The following is a 19,161-nucleotide window of genomic DNA, read 5'->3' as shown; positions in this document are numbered from 1 at the left end:
GAAACAAGTGTCATCCCATCAGCCTGAGCCACTCAACTGAGGACTATTATGTAAGAAAAATATTTCTATTTCATTTCAGATACTTTGTTTTGGGGTCACACAGTTATAAAGGTTTAATATGTAATCTAACTTGTACAATGTTGAATGCTGACTCTTTATAATTATTTACTACTGATTTATTTTTTGAAGTGTACCATCTGGGTTAATAAGTATTTTAAATTCATTTAATTTTACATCAATTAGGAATACCGATAGATGAGCCAAAATGTGGGCGATGGGCTCTGGAATTCTTAGATTGGTTACTCTATGGGAAAAGACAAACAAATGAACAACCAACTGCTTACCAGCACAAATACTGCAACTTTTTTTCAAAGTTTGGTCATGAATATTTTATAATTTTCCAAACTATTCCAGTGATCATGTGGCTGTTAAGTTACTTAATCAGAGAACTCAATTCTGAGATTTTGCATGGATTGCAATAACTCAAGATTACTCTATTTTCCAAAAACATAGGCGTTTTTTTCCCCTCAGTTTTGTGACTTTTTCAGCAATAACATCTTGATTCTTTCCTCTTCTGCTCAGCTTTCCCCCTTCCCAGTCCTTCCAATCTCCCCAACAGATCAGACTCAATAATTATTAGCTTTAGTTACTGATACAAAGAAACAGACCCAATAAAATGGGTTCTTTAGGGCTTCCCTGGTGGCGCAGTGGTTGAGAGTCCACCTGCCGATGCGGGGCACATGGGTTCGTGCCCTGGTCTGGGAGGATCCCACACGCCGCGGAGCGGCTGGGCCCGTGAGCCATGGCCGCTGAGCCTGCGCGTCCGGAGCCTGTGCTCCGCAATGGGAGAGGCCACAACAGTGAGAGCCCCGCGTACCGCAAAAAAAAAAAAAAAAAAAAAGGGTTCTTTAGACCACAGAAATATATTAATATGGACCCAATCAATATTTTTGCAGTGATTACATTATTTTGGATGTGTAGTCTAAAAAGGGGTTCATGCAATATTTTCAAAGGTCACTAAAAATGCAGACATGGAAGCTGTGATTACATACTTACTTCATCTTATGATATATCACTTTAAAATCTGGGGTACCTTTCCTAAGACAAAATGGATTAAAAAATCAATGATTTTTTTCAAGCCCTTGTATAAACAAATTTCCTTAAAAAATAATTTCTACCTGGTAATTCAACAGAAAAGCAGTCATATGTTATCTAAATATCCAACAAAGGTTTTTCGGAACTTCTTAATATCAAAGCTACATTGTAAAAACATACCATGAACTGTTTCCCTTTTTGATCTGCAACATTCTCTTCAAGACAGATTTCATGTTATACAGTGTGTGCCACGATCCTGGAAAGTGCACCCAAATTCTTAAGATTGATGACAGTAACTACATACATGCCATACCCAACAGATGTTACAGTAGCATTTCCAGCAACAAAGACCTGGAGCCCAGCCAAGCTGTGAGCAGCAGAGTCTGTTCTTATGAGGGCTGGGCTACAGTAAGAAACCCACACAGTTCCAGGATGGTAAGCCAAAGGAGGCTGACCACTTTGGAGCTGGCAGGGGAAACACAACATAAAATTTTGCTAGAGATCATTACTTTGTATGGCAGATACTGGCCGCTGCTGGGAAGCAACAGAAAACTGATTGATTTGTTGTGCAGAAATAATATAGTAGGTGGTTCATCTTGAGCAAAGCCACAAAAAGAAAGAAGTCCCTCAAATTTGGCATTCTATTGTATATATGTCATTGACTGGAAAGGATACTCATGATACTCTGAAGTCAGATTCAAAATTAGTGTCTGAAGGACACATACATGTAATAGTGCAAAATTTGAGAAGCCTCTTCAAAAAGGAAAAAGCAATTATAAATCGTCATCATCGTTATCATTTTCATCATAAGCTACCTAAATTATTCAGTTGTTAACTTCAATGTGTTTATATGGCTTTATTATAGAGTATATAGTGCAGCAGGGGAGAAGGCAAGAAATAATGATGAAAAGGTTGCAACCTGAGTCAGGAAGGCCCATTTATGGCACACTAAGTTTTCCTTTCAACATTATACTCCAGGCAATAAAGAATCTTTTAATGCTTTAAGCATGATCAGATTTGCATTTTGGAAAAAAAAAATCTTTTGGTGGCAGAGAAAATAATAGAGGAGATAAGGTAGAAGTGGGAAGACAGGAAGTAGTCATCCAGATAAGATTTGTGCTATGGACTGAATGTTGCCTCCTTCCAAAATTCTTATGTTGAAATCTATTCCGCAGTGTGATGGTATATGGAGGTGGGACTTTTAGGAGGTGTAGGTCATGAAGGTAGAGCCATAATGAATGGAATTAGTGCCCTTACAAAGAGACTGCGGGGAGCTCCCCTGCCCTTTCCACCATGTGAGAATACAGCAGGAAGAAGGCTGCTTACTAACCACGAAATGGGCTCTCACCAGACACCAAAACTGCCAGCACCTTGACCTTGGACATGCCAGCTTCCAGAACCGTGAGGAATAAATTTCTGTTGTTTATAAGCTACCTAGTCTATGGTATTTTTGTTATAGCAGCCTGAATGGAATATGACAATTTGGTAAGACCCTGAAGCAAAATTATGGCATGGGGGAAATTTTAGTAAATAATACAGGGTGGGCCTGACACAGCTTGGTCACTAATAGTTATCATTTTTGTGGTAGGACATCACTGAGATAAAGGTGGATGCTGGCACAAATTTGATGAGACAACCCAGACCTTTAAAAAACTTTACTCTCTTGAAGTTGCAGATTCTGCTTATTTTAGCTAATTTTCTGCACCTATTACATTTGTTTGCCTGCAGAGATCTAATCCAAGGTATCTTGTATAACCCATACTGTATATGCAAATTATACTGTATATAATGAGTATATTACATTTTAATAATAATTAGGACTACCCGTTTAAAAACACTTCGGATCTGAAGATTATGTCTTCTTTGTTCATAAATCAAAAGAAATAAAAAGATATTATTGCCAATGTGTGAAAGAGTCCAGGGTTTCTTTGTTTTTTATTCTTGACCACTGCTCCTCCTACAAGCTTTTCAGGGACAGAAGGCCAAACCCTTGCTTGTAACAAGCATTTTAACAGTTTAGCAGTCCTACAAAGGTCTCCAGGGCACAAGTTTGCATCACAGAACTGCCCAGTCTGGCACATTTTCTACTCCTTAATTCTCACTTTGAAAGGAAAATCCATTGAATTTTCTTGGCAAGTAATCAGAACACCTTAGGGAGGAAAGACTTTAGGAACACCTTGGGGGGAAAAGATAATCCAATAAACTTGTTCATTAAGTGTTTCCATACCTTTCACACCTGTAAGGAAGAGGTTTGTGCCTCTTGAAATATGAGTTATAAAATAACTTTAAATTTCTATTTTTGGTATTATGTATTTCCCCCAATATAGGGAACATGGGATTTTTTGTATATGCTTTGCCATCTTGTGGTATTAATTAAAACTATAACTTGACAAATGTATAGCTAATATTTTATTCAGTTTGATTTTTAAAACGTCACAAATTTCTGATAATTTTACAGAACATCTGAGATATTTCTCATGTCCTTTCAAAATTAGGGCACCAGATTTCCACCAATAAGCATCAAGCATTTCTCATATATTAGAAACCAAATAAATGTTTACTAAGGTTATTTTATTCAACCTTTTTAAATTTGATTAATGTACAGGTAATAGTTTAACTTTTCAATTCTTATAATCTTAAAATTAAATCATGATTTATGCTGTGACTCATATTCCCTCAATTTAAGTTTCAAGTAAACAGTCATGTAAAAATTCAAGAAAAGTGATCAACACACTGGAAAAAAACGAAAAGCAAAAGTAGTTTACTATTGCCATCTAATGAAATTTACAATGAATTAATCCAATGTGGTGCAATGGTGTAAATAATTCCCAGACTACATGGCAATGAGACGTAAATAGTAAGAGTTCACAAAAATAATTGTAATTAAAATGACTCTTACAGGACCAATGTTTGGTTTACCTCTTCTTAATTTCTTTACTGCTTATAAACAGCAACACTTATACTTTGTACCAGTTAGTTATGCCAGTCTCATGTCATTATCATGGGACACATTCATTAAAGTACTGGTAGATGGGGCCCTCTTGACCCTAAATCTCACTCCATGGTACATCCTGAGCTCATCTTCCCTGCCTTTTCATTTCTATTCCTCTATGCCTTCTACATAAGACAAACTGACTCACACATCTTGGTTGATTCTCAAAAATTGTGGCTCTTGGTCACCAGTCACTACGTGTAACAAGGTATGTAAAAAGCTGATACAGCATAAAATCTATGGCCAAGAAGGGGCCTGCCTGTTTGGTGGGAACCACCTTGCTCAACCTACTCCTGAGAAGGGACCTGAGCTTGGAGGGACACCACTGGCAAAAACAGAGCACATCAGTTTCTCTTTCTACCAGATCAACACTCTCCAGGGAAGAAAAGAAATAGACACTGCTATATATAAAATAGATACCTAATAAGGACCTACTGTATAGCACAGGGAACTCTACTCAGTACTCTGTAATGACCTATATCGGAAAAGAATCTAAAAAGGCATGGGTATATGTATATATATATAACTGATTCACTTTGCTGTACAGCAGAAACTAACACAACATTGTAAATCAACTATTCTCCAATAAAAAATTTAAAAAAAAGAAAAGAAAAGGAATACACTATAAAGCATTTGCACAGTCCTTACCCACTCAACTTTGGCAAGAGCTATCTGGAGATAGTTGGCCTTGGTGTGATTTGTCCTCATTTCTTTGTTTCCCTGAGCAACACTTTCACAGTGTTCCATTCCTGTATGTTATCATTTACTTACAATAATTTGTGTTGGCTTCATTTTAAAGGAATTGTATCATAAAAGCAAAGCTGGGATACCTCATGTTTTCCACATTTGACATATAAAACCTATGCAATTGTGGAATTCTTATATACTAATGTTGTACATATGGGAGAACATATTATAAATCTATGTCAAAATGTCAATATAGCAAAGTGGTTTAAAATGTGGGATGTGCAGGCAGAGCACAAAGGTGCTTCACTTGATATGCTACAATGGGCAAATTTCCCTTGCTTCTATGAGCTTTAGTTTCCTCATCTGTAAATTAAAGATAATAACTGTACTGATTCCATGGGGCTGAGGTGAGAATAAGTGAGTTAATGCCCATGAAGCCCTTAAAATACTGACTGGCATACATTAAAGAGTCAATAAATGTTAGCTATTATTATCACCTCCTATCTTAAGGTTTTTTCAGAGCTCACGAGAAGATTCCACAGAACCAAAAAATTCCAAAACCCATGATGCCATCACTGATTAGGGAAAAAAATTGCTTCTTTCTTTTAATGTAATAAGAAGTGATGACTAGAACCATAAGAAGTGATGGACTAGTTATGAAATGTAGATTGTTATATCGATGAGAGCGATGACTGAGATGTAATGGAACTGCACAATACAAACAATGCTGTAATCGATTAACAAATCTTAACAATATACACTTCTATATTCTCACGTGACCAACAGAGTCATCCCTGTGTAACTGTGGCACCGGGTTCCTATTAAGATCAAAGGAAATGAGCAAAAAAGGGAAACTTGGCAGTAGAAATAGAAATGGGAAGAGATACTCAATTCCTATTGAATAAGGGAGAAAGGAAGCCTGCTCTAGTAGGGAACATATGATCTCTTCTGACCTAGCTCCATAAACGGATTTGTCTCCAGGTTCAGCCTATAAGATTTCACACCAAAACAAATATTGCCTGAAATTTCTTTCTCTGAAAACAGCATATATATAAACACACACACACAGAGCATATATATATATTGTCTATATTTATATATATATATATTACAATTAGAATATTTCTTTAGATGTACTACTTCAAAAAGCCAGTAAGTATCAATGTGTCTTAGGGAATGTGTAATTTATGCTATTAAATCTGGCAACTTTCCACAATGAAGGTGGTCTATGGGAAAATAGAAAGCACCAAAAAAAAAAAAAAAAAAAAAAAAAGCACAAGAGGAAGGCATGCCATCCTGAGGGGCAGGGAAATGAGACACTGAAGTGCTGAATTCAATCCTGAGAGCACACAATTCTACCACAAGAAAGCCCTGTTGTCTTGAACCACACAGGTATAAATGATGAGGCTAAGACATGTCTTACAGAGCTAACCACATATATTTCCTAGGAGAAAACAATGGATAGCACAAATGACACAGAATGAACATATCCATTCAGAGGAGAAGCCACCAGACATCCTTACACACTAAAATTACAAGCAATGATCCACTGCAATAAATACCATTAATAAATATTAATTAAGAACTGAGTATATTATAAAATAAAATGGAAAATAACAAATGATGGGAAGATACTTTCCTATCTTTTTAATGCACATAGTCCAGCATTAAAATTTAGAAATGTAAAAGTTTCCTTGTAGGTGAAACAATACACTATCTCAGGACAGTTTTTCAAATATTACTGTTGAGAAGTACAGTATCTTTGATAAGGGCTCTTAAGGAGAATAAAAACAGAAACTCTTTAAAATTAAATTAGAAACTAGAGAAATCAAGAGGTGCATTTATGGTAATTTTTTAACTCCAAAGATATCTAACAATCCAAGTAAGTTTCTAAAAATTTAAATTACACTTTTGTCTTCCTCTTTGGTTATTTGATCCAAAGTACATATTATAAGACCGCTTATGAAAATAAGCCACACAGCAAAATGTACAGGTAGAATTTCCTCTCTTTTTCTCTGTTCTCTTTCCCCATAAAACCAATACACTTCTCCAATGATGCTTTGGTTACAACTGAAACAACACGATCGTTGACTATAACTTGTATTGTATCCCATGAATTTGGAAATACAAGGGACTGGTACATGGACTATAAACTGCTACAGTGGTCTGGAGATTTATTTGTGTTTTCCATATCTTGTCAATATGAGGAGGGTAGAGTGATATGCTTATCATACCCTACTGCCTGCCTCTCTGGAACTTTGGAGAGTGGGGAACATGACCAATTAGCATTGGAGTAATACAGCTTTGAAGATGTTGAAAGATGTCAACTTTGCAGTGGAATACAGCATAGCCTACAGCTGCTACATAAGCAAAAAGGATTCCACCCAGCTTCTAGAAGAGATGCCTCTGACTCAGGATGACAGCCAATGAGCAGGGGGAGATGATAAAAGAAGCCATGTACCAAGAAATTTTCCTGTGATTTAAGAGAAGAGATTCTTTAGGGAGATTACATTTTCTCCATGGAATAAAAAATAATAAAAAAAAATTCTTGATAATGGGGAAACATTTCATAAGAATATAAGATGGTCGCAATTTGGGCAATTTTAACTTGCTACCTTACGAGTGTTTACTCAGCGTTGCTTGGAACACTGGAGACAATAAATATTTGGGGATCAAGTGTTATATGGGTTATGCCGCCATGTGGTACATATTGCATAATCCTGACTAGTGATTCTGACTTGAAAATATATCCAAAATGGGAAATAGAAGAGAATGTTACTTCTAGGAGTAGTGCATACGGTGCCTGTATTTTCCCGTCCTTGATTTTTGTGGCAAAATCAAAGAGGAATTAATACAGATCAGGAACTGATAAACTAACCTCCTTAACAGTTCCAGATGGATACAAGGTAGCAATGGCAAAACCTGGGACTATGGCACAGTGAAGGTATGAGCCAGATTCCCTGCTAATCTGATGACCATTTACTCCAAGGTGAAAAGTCATATCTCAAAGTTTGAAACCAATTTGTGGGAAGAATAAAAAGTGGAAGAATATGGCTTCTAAGGCAAGATTAACAATTCTCTCCTTTCTTCCATCCTCTCCGCTCTGCATCCTTCATTCTACCTCTAAGTAGAATTTATGATCTTGATCCTAAAGATTCTAGGTCACTGTACTTGGACAACATCTCAGGGATACAGCATGGATGAGTATTTTTTTTTCCCTACCTAAATAAATATCTTGGACAAGTGGCCTAGAACAGTTCATTTACAAATAGGAAACACTCTACTGCTCTTATTTTTTCTTGGTCTGTATTCTAAATTAACCTTTTCTAGAACTGGAAGGAAGCTATGTTCTAGGCCTTTGTCCCAAGACAATCTAATGAAAGAAACAGGAGTATATCCTATGATACAAATCCCATAACACATGTGTTTAGTGGGTAAGTAGTAAAGAGGTCTATGTGCACACATGCTTGCCAGGCTTTGTTCTCTGTTCTTGTAGCTGCTGAAAAGGTCTATTTTTCAACAGTACAAACTATATTTGAGAAATATAACTTTGGGTAGTCTTTGAAAAGTATAATTCACAGGGGTCCCAACACAATAAATGTATTAATAGACTTGTGTAGCTGATTGCTTACATATTTGCATTCTTAAAATGGATTTTTTGTAAAAGTTCACTAATTCTGCATTTAAGTGTAATATTTTTTGTTCTTTGACAAAGTAAATCAGATAGCATCATATATGCAATGAATCTTACAACAAGACATCCCAGTTAAAATTATACACATTTAATTTGAGGTTAAAGATGGCTGCTTTTAAGTCACCAACCATGTTATAATCAAATATGAATCTGTTCCTTTCCTTTTTTAGCACCTAATGTAAGTACATACACTTAACCAGGTAAGTAAGGTCCATAATAGCACATGTAAAAGAACAGTAATTATGTTCTCTGCAATTCTATACATCTCAACCTTAAGAATATTTAATTATTACAATGTGGTATTCAGAAAATATATGAAATTATTACAAGGCGGAAGGCCTTGGTAATATGGTATACTGTTGAAATTTCATTTGATTTAAGGACTAATCAGAGAGCAATTTGATACAGTACACCCTAATATATGTTCTCTGTTGACTACTCAATTATCGTATATACACTTCTAAACTTTTTAAGCACACTATTTTCACTAATTTCCATCTTGAACAGATGCATTTAAACACACACACTTACACAAGGGCACACATGCAAATACACACAAAGAAAAGCAAATACACTCTCTATAATTAATCAGTCATAATTTGCATTCAAAAGTAAACAAATTTTAAATATAGCATGATCTCCCGGTCTCCCATGATTTAAAACATAAAACATTTATAAAAATATAGGCCACTTGCTACCATCCAGAGATTTCTGTCAGAAAAGGAAAGGACTGGGCACACTGATTTTCTTAGAGGGGAGGAAGTTTCCAATTGCATCAGTTATATAACATGAATTGTATCTAGATAAATTGTATCTACAATTTTTAACTGTATAAATTATTGGCTTTTTCTATTTTAAAAAGAGCACTTAAAATTAACACCATATGTATTTTTTCTCTGTGTTCATTTTCCATGATGAGAAGTATGATCACTATAAAATATTTTTAAATGAAATGTATCCTACATCATCAATGAGATTTTTTTAACTTATAATTTACTAACGGGTATATAAATGACTGTCCGTGTGTTTTCTTGCCCATGTAGTATCTTAGATACTATTGCTCTGTGATGGAAAGCCTCTCTGTGAACTTCGGAAATTTATGTCACCTTTATAGTTCTTAATCTTTGAAGTCTTTAGTTTTGTCTTTAAAATATAGGGGTTGAAATAAATTCTTCTATGGTCTCTTCTAGCTGTGACATCTATAACAGATATCACAGAAAAAAATATGAGTTGACTTCAATTGTGCATATTTATCTAAACATTACATTGTAAGATAGCTTACATGAAGTAATTAAAAGAAGTAAAAAGGATGTCAAAAGAGACTAAGCAATTCCTCTTATTTTTACCTTCTCATACCCTCTGGTATTGAATAGAGTAATAAATCCAAAAACACTTATTTATACGATATTCTTTCAGTAGCAAGAGGGAAGGGTGATTTAGAGAAAATTTAATCAACCCCTTCCTTCCATAATCTCCATCCTCCTCCTTTAAAAGCACTCCAAATAAACATTCAATCTACATGGCAACAGTGTCCAAGCACTTCCAACATGGCTTCAGAACAATTTCTTTAGCCATCCTTCAAACAAGATGGCTGCCCCAACGCCTACATAGATTCTCAAGCTGCCATAGTGTAATTCAACAATTTGCTAAACACTAATACTAACTATATTAGTAATTACATTAGCTTGTTTCTCAGATTTTGTTATTGAAATATTTTCAGACTGTAGGTCAATTTCTCTACAGAGAAGAAAACCCAGGTACAGAGAGTCCAGGTTACCTCCCTGGGGTCACACAGCCAATTATAACGGTGAGAGGAAAACTCAAAACTTCTGATTCTACAATCACATAAATGTTCACTTTGTGGGTAATGTTCATTTTTGGTTCTTCATTCATTTTCCTTCATTCAACACATTTTTAAAGGGTTTGAAGAAACATAACCATTATTGCAAGTACAGTTAACATACACATTGTTTAACTGGACCAGTGGAAATCCATTTATTGTTCATGGATGGCAAATTGCTTTTGAAAAGCCTGATTAAAACTGACTGAACTGACAGTAGTCATAAAAAAATTGCATTTAAATATATAAGGAGATAAACGAATTCAAAAGGCACTCAACTGGATACAAAATCCAATTCATCCAATATTCACCGTAACTTTTAAATTAGCATTATCAAATATATATTTTCATATAATTTGCATTGCTGAAGTTTATTAAATTCAGTATAAGTGTAAGTCCAAAAAAGACATAACTGAAATTGAGGTGTTTTCTCCAAACAATGGAGGAATCTTAGTTATTTGTGATATTAAATTTGAGATTCATAGATAAAGACATATTGATAGATATTCAATTAGGCAATTTTGAAAGTCACATATTTTTCAGAAATGTCTAAAAAGAAGATTTTGGATGGGTGAATTTGAAATGTGTAACATGCATTTCAGGCCATCTGCTCTCAAATTACCATATAAAATCCATCCATTCCCCACCTACTCCCATAAGCCAGTCCTAGAAATGCAGAGATATCAGAAGTTACATCAATATTACTTTTCTAACAGCAAAACAATTTACACCAGTGGTAGCCACAACTGTCATGTGCACTAGTAGCCATTCCTAAAATTTCAACATAGTATCCAGCTAATTATTTTATATAAACCAGCAATATTTTAGCTTTTCTCTTATACTTAATCTCACTAAAGAAAAATATCCTTTGCCCTTGCAGGTTGCATCTGCACCCTACTAGTAGTACACAGGAGAGAAAGGATGTCATTTCATAGAGGGAAAAACAAAGTAATTTTTAACCACAGTTTAGCCTTCCAAAATCACATCTACTTTACAATGTCTTACTTTCTAAATTAAAAGTTTTAAGAAAATAATAATCACATTTAAGGGTTCCCTAAAATGCAAGACCATGTGGTCTACAAAAAACCACCTTTAAGTAATGATAGTGACAGGACTACACCTGTAAATTCTACGTTAATATTAAGAGAAAGAAAAGTATGTTTGCCCTCACCAACTGCAATTGTAAGCAAATGCAGGTATACAGCACTCTATTAGTAAGAACTCCTTTAGTAAGCACATGTTTCGAGGAATTAATCATTCATTCCCTGTAGACTGCTTATGTATTTCATAGGGCCATTATCTGATCTGAATAACAAGAACAATTGCATAATAAAACACATTACTGCTGACATTAGCAACTTTCTTTTTTCAACTTTAAAGTTGCAACCTCTGTATTCCACAAAAAGCTGGTGGCAAAAAAACCTGACAACTGAATCGCCCCATCCAGCTTTGACTTTTTTCTCTCTTATTACATAGAGACAGTGATCAAATATAATATGTGCAAGCTTTACTAGAAATGGTTTTAATTCAGGCTATCTTCCCCAGCACTATGACATAATTAGAGTCAGAATGTGTGTCAGATTAGTTTTCATGTTAAGTGTAAATCTTTCAGAAATTCAAACAGGATGAAGAATTCTGTCATGTCTTTTCTTCTGTGGAATATGTGTCTAACAGTAATATAGGTAATAACATGTTTGAACCACTCTTAAGTTTGACTACCTCAGTACAAACTCACCTTTTATTTTTCAATAATTTTTTCAAACATCAAGTATGCTTTCAGATATTTGAGGTCACAAATGAGTAGAGGTCATTTGCTATAATCCAAATCTGATCAACCAAAGGCTTCATTTTAAATTATTTAAATTCACTTTAAACCAATGATAGAAATGGCAGCTGAGAGCAGTAATACGTCTAAGAAAACACATTTGTATAGAAAATAGAGTAATATACAAGAAACAATGATATATCTATCCAAAATGATTTCCACGTATGGTAACTTCATGTCAACAAATTCATCAACTGTCCTACTGTTATTTCATTACCTCCAAAACTTATGTCCCAAGATATTCAGAGCTTCTGATATTGAATAACCATAACAACTCTAAGAAGAGCTTTCACTCTTTTATACCACTGTACGTTAGTTCACTCTTAAATTTTTAAAAATCAATGCCAAATGAATTTAGCTGCTTTTATATATTTACTTGAGTAAATATAAAGGTAATTGTTTTTCACTTTACCATCATCAGCAACTAAATATAAGAAAACTCTCAGGTATTATTTGATAGTAAGGTGTTTTGTTAAAAATAATCTGTGAGATACGTGATTTTAATTTTCAGTCTGGTTTCTAACTCTTCAAAGGATTTGATTAGAAAAGTGTATATTATACTAACACAGAAAGTTGAAAGTTAAAGATATAACAGAAAAACTTTTCCTAATCACTATTCTACACTTGTCAGTATGAGTGCTATTATGTCAAAGAAGTTTTAATTTGTTAAAAATCACCTCTGTTTTAACTAAACTGCAATTCCTACTGTATCTACTGTATATGTAACAATGCAGGAAGAATTAGATTCAGAATCCATTTGGCAGTGATAAAGGAAAAAAAATGCTGAAATGTTATTGATTCTCTCCCTCTTGTGCAAAACAGACTGACTCAACTATATTTTTCCTGACATAACACAAAGGTTTTATTTAGATATTACAAAATACTGGCAAATGTTAGACTGTATATCTCTCTTTTTTAAATTTTAAGATATTAACCCTTTCACAGAGAGATGAAGTGTGTCCTACTTGTTTTTACAGAAATGCTGCAGCTACTGACATGGTAATGTTAGCCCCAAGAGGGATACCACCTGCAAAAGTTTTTGATGCAGAGATATTCAGTCCTAGGAGACACCTTAAACCTGTCACTGGCTGCTGAGCCCCTGTCACAAGTTATAACCTGCTGTGTCAAAGTCACAGCCTCAGCTCCTGCCCTCTCCAAAACATTTTTCACATTCCCTCTCCAAATTAATTTCATCCAGTTTTTTTTTTTTTTACAAACTAGGCTAAAATTCCCAGATTTTCTTCCACATCTCCTCTACCTACAAGCATAATGAAACCTCAGCAGGGTTTTATTCCAGTCTTTCAAACCACCTATATTAACTTTCCCTTGACCCAATTTTTTCTTTTTTTTTTAACAAGCTCTCTTCAGAACCAAAGATAAAACAAGCAACCAAGTATGTCAGAGAAGGATGAGAGTTGCTGTGGATTAAGGCTGAGGTTGAAGCTAGCAGTAGAAGGGAACCAGTAGGGTTAGAATGTTCAAGCTTTTTTTAAGGAAACCATCCTTAAATCTTAGAACCAACCAACGTTTCACAAACCAGGCTTCCCATAGCCCTTGAACAATCAGCGTTTAAAAAATCGGATTCCCAGCAAGACTGCCCATACTGAAGTCTGCTGAATGCAACGGTCTTCCAAAAAAGAAAGAAGAGAGAGAGAGAGAGAGAGAGAGAGAGTGAGAGAGAGAGAGAGAGAGAGAGAGAAAGAAGAACGGAAGGAAGAATGGAAGGAAGAAAGAAAGAAAGAAAGAAAGAAAGGAAAGGAAAGGAAAAGAAAGCAAGCTTAGCAAACCACTTCTCAATTAAGAACTAGTGAAGTTATATAAATCAACTTCTTCCCCGGTAAAACGAAAAAACTGCCCGCCCATACCATCGGGGGAAAAGCATTCATTCAGCATATGCCTCAATTTAAGACAAGAAATACAGAAGCACAGTTTACTTACTAAAGCAGCCGCTCCAGTCCTCCTTGGAAAGCCTGAGGAGTCTTCTCGTTTCTCCCCTACCAGTCAAATAAAGAATTGTCTTTCTATTCCACACAGGCCCAGAATAAACTGCAAGAAAGGACAGCACAAGAACAGCCGCCCGTCGGGCTTTGGCTTTGGTCGGATGCTTCGGGTTCTGGTTGTTTCAAAAGTGGGGTCTTCTTTTCGGGAGGGAGGGGGGCGAAGACAGGAGAAAATGAGGGCGCTCCGCAAGCTCGCCGGGGTCCTACAAATTATTCTGAAGGCAAAGTACCTGCACTCTCCCCGCGGAGGCTGCCTGTCAGCGCCGCGCTGAGGGGAGGACGCCGAGGGGGAGGAGCAGCCGGAGGGCTCGGGCTGGGAGGGAGCGCGGGGCGGGGGAGGCCGGCGAGCGGCTGGCGGAGAAGCCGGGGGGCCAGGCGCTTTCAGGGCGAGGCGCTGCCCCACGCGCTCGGGCCGCCGGGTGTGGGCGCGGCGGGGCACGGAGCCGAGGCGGCGGGCATCTCCCGGCAGCTCCCGCACTGGCCGGCTCGCTCGCGCTCCCTCTTGCTCCCGCTCGCACACACAAGCACACACCCCACGTCTCCGACAGCAGCCGCCCCGCCGCAAGCACTCACCTGCATTTCCTTAACAAGCCACTTGATGGCTGCCAGCGGCGCGGGCCCGGCTCCCGCTGGCGGGCAGGCGGGAGCCCAGGGCGTGGAGGACGCGGCGCGGGATGTTCTGAGCGCCCGCCCGGGAGGCGACGGCGGCGAAGGCGGCGGCGGCGCCAACGGCGGCGGCTGTGCGGGCGCGGGCTGGGGCGGGAGGAGGGAAGCCGCGCCGCGCCCCCGAGCTGCCCGGGCGCTGACCTGACTGACCCCGCGCCCCCGGGACCTTGGCGGGATTCCAGGGCTCGGGGGTCCAGTGGTGTCGGCGCAGGGAGAGGAGGACATGTCGGGCCCGGGCTATTCCCGACTACTAAAGCCACACAGGACTTGTCCAGGTGTGAATCCCGCTTGCGCTTCTTCAGGTGTTCGCGTGCTTTCGTTTATTTTACAGGTGTTTTCGCTTTTTGTTTTGGAGGGAAGCTGGCGGTTAGGGTTAGCGGGGGAGGGTTTAAAAATGCAAGGGCTAAAGATTTAACTTGGAATACGATCGATGCTTGGGAAGAGCCCCTTTAGTGAGAGGTAAGGAAGGGGAGCGGAGGCTCCGTGGCGCCCGGGGTGTTCTGTATCTCAGATACAGGATGTATCAATAGTCGTCGTTTGGGGTGCTTGGCACCCTGGCTGCCGGGATACAGGGAGACACTGGGCTCTGCCGAGGTGGTACTTGAGAAGGGAAAAACCTGTAAAAGAGTTGCTGGGAAACAGCCTCGCTATTGAGGAGAGGACGCGGACAGGCATTGGGGGAGCAATTTCTTCCCCACCTGCTCAGTCCCCCACCATAGAGCGGCCAACGCCACTAAGGTGGTGTGCCACAGACTCTGGATACCAGGGAACAGGAACTTAGGTCCCCTGAGCAAAGCTAGAAAAGGGGACTGGAGCTGGGGAAGAGGGTGGGCAGGATGAAAGAAATCTAGCAGAAAGCGTATCACTCCACCGTCATTTATGTCTGGTCAGAGCATACAGCTATGGCAACAAATGCTCTCTCTTTCTTGCTAAAGAGAGAGCAATGTCACTACGTCGGTGCTTTAAAAAAAAAAAAAAAGGCCAAAATAATTATCCTGTTTGTAATAACGCAACAGAGAGACTTCCAGGTACCCTTTAGTCAAACGTGCTGTAAGCACTATGGACACAAACAGAAAGCAGTGAGCCATCTACTTATTTGTCCATGACCTAATAGCAGAAATGTCACTTTCTCCCAAAGAGAAACAAAGCTTAATCAATATAGGTGACATTTTCCCCAGGGTGATTTTTCTATTCATGCCTGCTTCATTGCTTGCCATCCCCCTTTGCTCTTCAGGAGTGACCCTTCTTCCGAACCCATCCCCTACCAAGCTCCCTGCTCTGCCACCTTAAACCCACTGAGCTCACCCATTCAAGAAGGTTCACTTGCACACAGTTAGTATCACTTAAAGCTGTTCTTGTAAATAGGATATAAACCAAAAAGACTTCTCCTGCACGTGCAAGTGTGTGTGTATGTGTACTGCATGTCTATCTTTGTATTATGCAAAGCACCTGCCCCCCTTGCGGTGTTGTCTGTGCAAGATGATGACTAACTCATTCTCTCTTCCTCTCTCCTTTCCCTCCCTCCTTCTCCCTCTGCACAAATACACACCACTCACCCCTGTCTCACTTCCTTCCTGTCAGTGTTCAGTAATGGTTTTACATGAACTTTCTGTTAGACAGCCTCTTGACTACGAAGAGCGAGTTGGAGCGGATTGGTAGGAGAAATGCTGGGGCTGAACACTGCTGCTATGTTTCCTGTCATCACTCACTCATTACATACACTACTGTACCTCATGCCAAGTGGCAGCAGAAATGATTTCCGCTCTTGCTATTTGTAATCATGTATTTGCCCTCCCCCGGAAACACTTATAATTAATAATAAAAGAAATAATGCATCTTGAAACGGTGGGAAGAGCAGATGGATGCTGATGTGGTGGCGTTAGTCACCTTTTCTGTTGCTGCTGCAAAGACGGTGTGACCACCTCTCCCTTTCTGCTGCTTCTGGCGGGTTAGGCAAAGCATCTGGCCCTTTTACTGTGTTCTCTTCTCCATCTTTCCCTTGACAATAGTTTGTGTATTTTAAATAAAGATTTCATTCTGCCAACCCGCAGGAAGCTTTTAACAAGATGCAGCTGAGTGTATCGATGTCATATCTTTTTACTGCTCTATGGGGGTGTTCAGGCACTTGAAACTCATCTCAACTTCAGCTCAAAGCTGGCATCTCACACTCACAATGCTCCCTGGGGCTGATTTACTCTTACTTCTACACAACTATCTTTTGGTGTCCTCTAGAAGAACACAGGATTCCGAAAACAATCAAAACTGAGACTTATAATCAATCCCCTTCCTGCTGTACCTCGCCCCCCCCCCCAGTTTAATGACACCACACAGGTTAATTGTGATTAGCTTATTGTAGAGATTTTATTGGTGATTCATTAGAGTTGGACTGAGGTGTCTTTTCTGAGGATAATGGCTCCAAGCCTGAAGAATTAAGACAATTTCATTATCTAACTACCTATCTTCACCTCCTATAATATTATGGTTTATTTTTCTTTTTTAAATGAAAAGGCAGCTTTAAATGTCCTCTTTGGGTTATTGTTGTATATTTACTTTTAAAAGGCAGCAACCTCTTTAGATTGGTCATTGAACCATGTGTTTAAAACAATCATAACAAACATGAAGTAGAAATTTAAAAAAAAAAGTGGGATAGGGTAAAACAGGGTGGTCCTGAATATCAGTCATCTAAGATTAGTCTCTTTTGAAATTCTGTTTATTTTACCACATGATTTAATTTACCAAAACTTTAGTTAGCCATGTTACATTTAAGCTTATAATTGATTTTCAAAGCCTGCTTATGCAGAAGAAATCTCCAAATTTATATTTGGATTTTTGAGGGAATTAAGTACTTTCTTATCTTAGTTTTTGAGTTAAGCTTAACAGTGCAACAAAAGCAACTCTGTGGCAATAATTTCCTGTTCTAATATGTCCTTTAAATGTATTAATAGCATTGTGATAAAACTTCCTAATTATTCAGCAGTCTGTATCGTGGAATTGAAAATAAAGGAGAAGGTATAGGTAACAGGGTAGTAAGGGAGCTAGGAAGAGCAAGTAACCTGCTACAAGGGAGACAGTGATCAGTAATTGAAAGAGGATAATTCTGTGACCACCTGATGGGTGGGTTTGATTTGTCAATAGTAGTCTCTCACACTTTACCATCTTTTTTCTTTCTTCTTCAGTCTGCATAAATGGTGTACGCTTAATTTCTTCTCCCTTTTCTCAACTTTTGCTTCTCAAGTTATGCTGACTGGCAGAAACAGTCGTATATTGATAATGCAGTGTGAAATCATGCACTTAATGAGTCAGACTGCTTGTACGTATCTCACCTGAGACAAGGATAATCCTCTACTCTTCTACTTTTATTTTGGTCGGTGAGGGTAGAGTTCTAATCGAGTAAATCGGCCTAATTTACCTAATTTGTTACACATGCTTTGCTGCCAAGAACTCTGCTTAGGAAACCTTAAAACACAATGAGAGGGATTCCCTGGTGGCGCAGTGGTTGAGAATCTGCCTGCCAGTGTAGGGGACACGAGTTCGAGCCCTGATCTGGGAGGATCCCACATGCCGCGGAGAAACTGGCCCCGAGAGCCACAACTACTAAGCCTGCGCATTTGGAGCCTGTGCTCCGCAACGGGAGGGGCCGCGACAGTGAGAGGCCCGCGCACTGCGATGAAGAGTGGCCATGCTCGCCACAACTGGAGAAAGCCCTCGCACAGAAACAAGACCCAACACAGCCAAAAATAAATAAATAAATTTTTGAAAAGCTTAAAAAAACAACACACACACACACAATGAGAAAAAAAAATGCCTTGGCTGTACCCAATTTAAGGAGCCTTAATGAGTGGAGTCATTTGTGATAATTGTCGGCTCATGGTTTAAATGTTATTCCACTGAAATTATCATGTGACTAATGCTAAGTTAAACAAAATCTAAATGCTTGGGAAATATGGGTTTTGATATAATGTATATACTTATTTTTACATTTGTGCTAATCATCTCTATTCCTCACCTGTCCCCTAACCTTAGATCTCTCATATGCCCTTCTTTGTGCCCTAGAGGTTAACCTCTAATAGCTGCATGTACCTGGTTTCCCTTGTCTCCTGGCTTTTGTTGGGGTATTGTCAATGAGAGGTACTGGAAGAGGGCAGTAGGAAAGAAAGGGGGGGGCTGTTCTTGCCCCTTTTGCTCTAGAACTTGGACTGTGGTTCTTAATGGCAGTGGCTGCATTGCTGTACAAAGACAGCCCTTTCTTGTCACCACCCTTCCATAGTTCCAGCTCAAGTGTGCCTGTAATAACATCATCTTCTCCCTTACCCCTTTAGCTTTCCACTATGGTTAAAACCTAGGATACTCAGTATCTCTCCT

The 19,161-nt window shown here is 38.5% G+C and overlaps 1 protein-coding gene across 1 annotated transcript in view; it reads right to left on the bottom strand.

The window, feature by feature from the left end:
- The window catches only part of PTPRD (protein tyrosine phosphatase receptor type D), a 2,130,336-nt gene extending 2,115,948 nt beyond the window's left edge, over nucleotides 1-14,388 (bottom strand). Inside the window, exon 1 of the mRNA XM_073806125.1 lies at nucleotides 14,072-14,388. The gene's annotated coding sequence lies outside the window, so the exon portion shown is untranslated. The remainder of the gene's footprint in view (nucleotides 1-14,071) is intronic.
- Nucleotides 14,389-19,161: the final 4,773 nt, after the last annotated feature.

Source organism: Tursiops truncatus, chromosome 6 (genome assembly GCF_011762595.2).
Source record: "Tursiops truncatus isolate mTurTru1 chromosome 6, mTurTru1.mat.Y, whole genome shotgun sequence".
Taxonomy (NCBI): Eukaryota; Metazoa; Chordata; class Mammalia; order Artiodactyla; family Delphinidae; genus Tursiops; species Tursiops truncatus.
Note: the sequence above shows the minus strand (reverse complement) of the source record. Positions and strands in the feature narration are given on the sequence as shown.